This window comes from Neodiprion fabricii, chromosome 6, assembly GCF_021155785.1.
Source record: "Neodiprion fabricii isolate iyNeoFabr1 chromosome 6, iyNeoFabr1.1, whole genome shotgun sequence".
Taxonomy (NCBI): Eukaryota; Metazoa; Arthropoda; class Insecta; order Hymenoptera; family Diprionidae; genus Neodiprion; species Neodiprion fabricii.
This window is the reverse complement of record NC_060244.1, coordinates 22,126,595-22,132,715: the sequence shown is the minus strand read 5'-3', so window position 1 is coordinate 22,132,715 and position 6,121 is coordinate 22,126,595.

Here is a 6,121-nt window from a genome sequence, read left to right as displayed (position 1 = left end):
ACTCTGGACCTATAAACTCGGTATATTTACAACCATGCTGATTTTTACGAACGGTATCGGGATCGTTCCGAGTTGTTATATGCCAAGTAATAATTTTTCTCCCCTGAGTAAAAGCCGTCTTATTGGCCAGAGTTTTCTGACATCCGTATATATATACACATGTATGCCAAGGTACAGAACGGAATGCTTCTCATAACCGTAGACGATCAGAATCTAAAGTAATTTTCATCTCGACGTTTAAATTTCCTTCAAACATGCAAGTGTAATCAGCAAGTTTTGGATTCGTGTACTCGCCAAAGGGTCGTCCCTAAGATTAGACAAATTTAAATATTTAGCCGACAAAAGTCGAGGAATTCGAACTCATTTAAGTTTTTGCGATCCGAGTGAACACCTTCGAAGACTCTGCGAAGAACAATTAAATCGATCAAGAACTGCGTTAGCCTTTGCCTTGAATGAAGTCTGTCCTATGCAACAGCTTCGCTGCACCGCGAACTTGTAACTGTCAATTTCACCGCTCGGTGTATCAGAGCTTTGATCGAGGTAGTTGCCTGCAGCTGTGACTCTGAAGTTGACCGGTGGACCTATGTATACCTGTGCGGTGGTTTGCGGTATTTTAGTTTAAAGTTGGAGGCCATCGTATCGGTCAAACTAACTTGTCCGTTCCAACTACAGAGAAAAGTTTCATTTAAGTTTTGGCTTAAACTTACTACCACCGGGACGCTTGAACGTTTGTTACGGGTTCACGTGAAGCAGAATGAGGAATAGAAAAAATAGATGAAAGCACGAAATGAAAAAAAAAAGAAGAAAAAAGGAAAGATGTAGAAACCGAAACGTAGAAGGAAAGAGCTTTTCGTATACGTTTCGATTTCTCAGCTCGGAACCCCTCCGAGCTTCCGTCTTATTTTTTTCAAGATTATACTAACGACAAGGGTTGGGCGGCCAAGCTCCTCGGTATGATACAGGTGGGTCTATATATAATACACCATATATATGTATAATCAAAGAATTGTGCCAATTTGAAGCGGAAAAGTTTATGTACCATCCGATATTAAAATGCTCAGCCTTGCGTCGTACAGCTTCGCTTTCTCGGTCCCCTCATGAGAAGTGGGAAGTGACCTTTAATTTCTTAAGTCGGTAAGGGTCGCTTTCCTTAAGAGGGGTGGGAGGAGTAGCTCTTTGCGCCACGGCTATCCAGCGTCATTCTTAGGGATATTAATCGCGTCAAGATCCTTACGGTGAACGTTGCGTTTTCAAACTTCCGTTACGCGGCTGAGAGGAGTGCCAATAATGGAATTTAACGGCTTTCTCGGCTCGTACAAATTTACTCTCGACAGTACGAACACAGAGCGCGAACTGAAGTAGATTAAGGGGCGGAGAGGCATTACCTGGCGATATAAGGGGGTGTTCGCGTTATACCGTAGCTATGCGTTGACCCTCTTAAGCTGCCGACAGTCCAGGATAAATCCTTGAACGTGACGGTCCTGCTAACAGGATTAGTATACGGCCAAAACGTCTCCTAAGTTCCCTCTGTATATACCTGTCGTCCTCGTACGTCACATCCCGCAACGCTGACGGAGATGACAAAGTCGCGGAGGTCGCAAAGGACGCGGAGGTCACGTCAAGCTTCGCGAGGGATATCCACCCCCACCTCCCAAAACTCCGCCTTCGCTTCCGCCACACCCGCGAGGTACCCACTCGTTGACCCGTCATTTATGACTCCGTTACCCTGGCGGAAATGCCTCGTAAATATCCGGGGGACAGTGCAATGCTCACATCACTCTTGACTTTAATAATGCAGTCCGAAGCTTTCATCGTCAGTTGCAAATAGACGATTCGTTTTGACGTTGAAAATTAATTCCCAAGCTTTTTAGAGTTCAATTTTCTCATTAATCGTAAACAACGAGAGAAAATTGTGAGACGTTCATAACGAATGCTAGGATTCAAGATCCCACCATGCTGGAAGAACTCGATTGAAGCAACAATCCCGATTCAGGGACGTGCAGCCAGGGAAACCGAGTATGTGGATGTCGATTAAAATATCGAGAACACTGCTGACGAAGGCGATGAGCGAGGTCGTAAGAGATAGGTTTGAGCTGGTTGGCGCACAGATGAGTACGGATATGTATAAACTGCTACACGGAGAGAAAAATCTGAGAAAAATTACCCTGCTGTTACTATAATCGTGATGTAAAAGACACCTAATGCAGTTTTTATTGATTCGTGTTACGAAAATTATGGGTTTTTATGAAAAAAATTACTACCTTGCTTAGAAGCTATGTATTTTGGCAGCACAAAATTTAAAATGTGACGACGCATTTTTCTGATGCAGCACCGTAAAAATGTGGACCTTGTAATTTTTCATCTGCTCTCACAAAAAATATACTACGCACTTAAAAAAAATATCTCTCAGAATCATTGAATTTTAAACGTAATAGCGAATTTTTCAAATGCAGCACATTACAAATTCGAGCTCTCAAATTTTTCATTTGCGACCGCAGAGAAATTTATGGTCTCATCGGAAATAAATTGAAGACAGCGGAGAAATTTTACCGTGCTCTCTTAGAAAATGCTTTGAGGAGGGTGGTGACCGTCGATACAATGTTGCCATGCTAAGCCATGTTAAAAGGAAAAAAAAAAGTGTGTGTGTCAGCTCCGACGCACGACTGGAGTTTGTTCCTTCCGAACGATAATTATGATATTAGACTTGTCATGTCCTTAAGAAGGGCAAAATCGAAATTTAATGGTCTTACCCCCCAAATTGGTTCGTAATAATTCAAAAAAATTGTCGGAATTTTTTTAAATTTTTCCCTCCATATTTACCCACCGCTAGGAAACCTTACTATTTCCCATAAGAAAAGCATTGGTTTTTCGGGATTTTTAATCGTTTTTTAACCGCTGCCGTAATTATCAGCTAAAAAATCGCAAATTTTCAGAAAATGTTGACAGTTATGTTACCTTTTTGTCCAATTTTTTGGAATTCGATACAAGCATTTTTGGGCTATATTTATACTCTCTGTATGTTGCGAGAAACGCGGAAAAAAGTCAATCGATCTAGCCCAAAAATGCGTGTATCGAATTCCAAAAAAATTGGACAAAAAGGTAACATACTGTCAAAATTTTCTGAGAATTTGAGATTTGCGAATCATTTTACGGTCCTTCACAGTTTAAAACTAAAGACTGGTTGGCCAGCCTGCGAGAAACAAACGAAGAGCTCGAATGGGTGCCGAGTCGGCGGTGACGGAATTATCGAATAAGAAGAAAAGAAAAGATTAAATTTCTAGGCATGCAGGTTACTTTAAATCGTTTAAATACAACCCGTAACCACCTCACTGTTTGAAAAGAAAACAAATTTGTGCGTACGCGACGAGTTTACGATCCATTGATGCGGATCATAACATTGACGCGAGTCTCGAAGGACGCAGCGATGTAAACACGCTCGAAATGTTGAACGACAATCGGTGCTTTACTATCAGTGTGCGACGGAAGTTGGCTTCGGACACATCTAGGTACCGAAAATTATTCTCGTACTACGTGACTCTTCAAAAACGGGCCAAGTACATAAGCTCAACGATTTCTGTTACGTTGCATTACGTAATTGAAGGTGAATTTCGTGTCCCGAGTTTTCATTGTTTTGTGCAACTGTAAACCTGAGATGCTTCGAGAACTACTACATGTAAAAGTGTGGAGCAGCCCAGATTCCAGGTAACGATACTCACTTTAATTATTGATTGATAATTCGATGTCGTACATTTGACGCCGAACTTTTGTTACCGCGTGCAATGCGTGAATATTAAACTAGACAACGGTAACAATTAATTTGAGAAATGAAAAGCCGATTTGCTAAATTAATCCGGGCCTCCTTTTTCGTTCTACCGTGCAACTTCAGGTCCTTGCGAATTCGATTCTCGACTCTCCGCGTCGCGTGTCGTTTGTTTGTTATTCGTTTGTGCGGCCGACCTTCGGTGAGTGCGTAGCTGCATCGTTGACGAATTCAACTCACAATCAGTCCTTTTAGGCCAGCAACTACGACGCAAAAAGAGGAATCGAGTTTAATTATCACACTGCAGATTCTTAGATTTTAGCTTTCCGAAGCTTGCCGTTTTCAGACAAGAAAATACTCCGATAATATTCCGTTACGGTTTTCTTTCTGATATTCTGAAAAAACGAGCCTTGCGGAAGGCGAGCTTCGTTTGACAATGAGTTCATAATGCAATTGTAACGCGTTCATCAGTGAGTGGTTCATTTGGGCGGCATTCTTTTTGTATAAACATTAATTATCCGTTCGGTAACCGAATACGGAAGTGTGTTATTATTCACGCATGTGTAGCTGTGTCGTTACATGTTCGTCACTTCGGAGGTTTGTCTTTCGGTTAAACTTTATCGGTGTTCGGTCTTTGATTATGTTTTGTAAAAATGATCGCTAATTTTCAATAGAGCGTGAATTTATTTGGAATATGGAATACTAACAAAATGTTATCTCTTATCTGACTACAGGGACGGACTACATTTCAGCATGATTGACCAAATTTAGCAACGATCCGAAAGAGTCAGCTCGATTGATTGATCTCAGGAGACGAGGTGCAAACTAGACCATCCCCTACAGTGAATAAAACCGGAAGGTACGTAATAAATATGATTCTTGATTACATTGTCGCTTTTGGTCGTAAATAGTGGTAGCTGTTCACAGGCCTTACTCATATATATTCGATACTTGTGTCTATTTAATTAGCTTTCTATCATTCATTTATGGAGCTCATTTATTAACACATCGGAAACCACTGAAATGTGAAAAAAAAAAATTAATTATTATTTTGACACACGCAGTTTATAGGGACATGAAATCTGATCCAAGTATGTCTAATGAGTAATATTCTGTTATATTCTTATCGCAGTGTAAAAAGTGCGACGCTTCACCATTCGACCTGATTGTGAGATGCTACGCGAACTACTACATTTCAAGTGTGGAGCAACCTAAAGGAGGTAAGAATACTCATTTGATTAACCGTTTGATTGTTCAAGGTGGCACGTTTGAAGCATAATTTTAACCCTTGCGTAATCTGTAAACAGCGGTGATAATTAATTCGAGAACTGACAATGCAGCTTTATATATAAAAATTAATTCGGGCCTCCTTTTTTGCTTTTCCAGATTTAAGCAGAGACATCCGAGCAACTTCTCCATTACTCGGCAACGTCGGTGAGTTTGCACGTATTTAGGTTACGGGTATTTCCCTGGTATTCCCCTGTCACGTGGCGTGGCGGTAACAATTGTTACACAAATCTTGGATTTCTTAGCTGCATGGATAGGCTCATTCACGATCGCAACGTGCCTGACTTTTGGTCGAATAATTTTCGCTTCACAATTGAATTAACCGTAGCTTACTTGAAGTTAGAAATTTTACACGTTGCTAAAAGTGGAATGAGCATCGCGACAGGTAACCATCGCTTACTCGGCACTCGCGAGATCGAATTGTGTTTCGCAACTGATGTAATAATCTACGTTTGAACTTACCGACGATGTCCTTTAAGCGGTGGGTTCACCTGAGGTTTTAACGTATTCAAATATTCACATCATTGTTGTATCGATAAAATTCCAAAGTCTGGCATAACGTAACGTAATCAAATTGCAAATCTTATATTATACGTCTTTTTCAATATTCTAATATTCAACAAGTATCGATCAAATGCTTTTTTTTCTTAGCTCGCTTAGAAAAATGCTAATTGGCATACAGGATGTTTTTAATCACTTTTACAAAAGGTTGATGTACCGATAGTCTGCCAACATTTACTAAAATGATGCATACGATATAAGGATTGGCGAGAAACAACCGCGATACTGTGTTCCGAGTAGGCAGACTACGATACAAAAACATTTTGCTCCCAACAGGTAAACAACGAAACTGTAAGTCAGTGACCACGGCGCGAATGACGAAGAATGACGTGTGTTGGAAAGAATGGAGAATCGTTTAGATCGAATATAGGTAACCGGGTAGGTAGGTGGACGTTTTGGGATCCGTCGCGAGGTTTGTGCGTGTGTGTGTGTGAATCTCTCTTTTCCGTTGGGTGGCTTCGTTGGGAAACAGGCGAGGGTAGGAAGGTCGCGATGTACCGTGATGTTACTAAC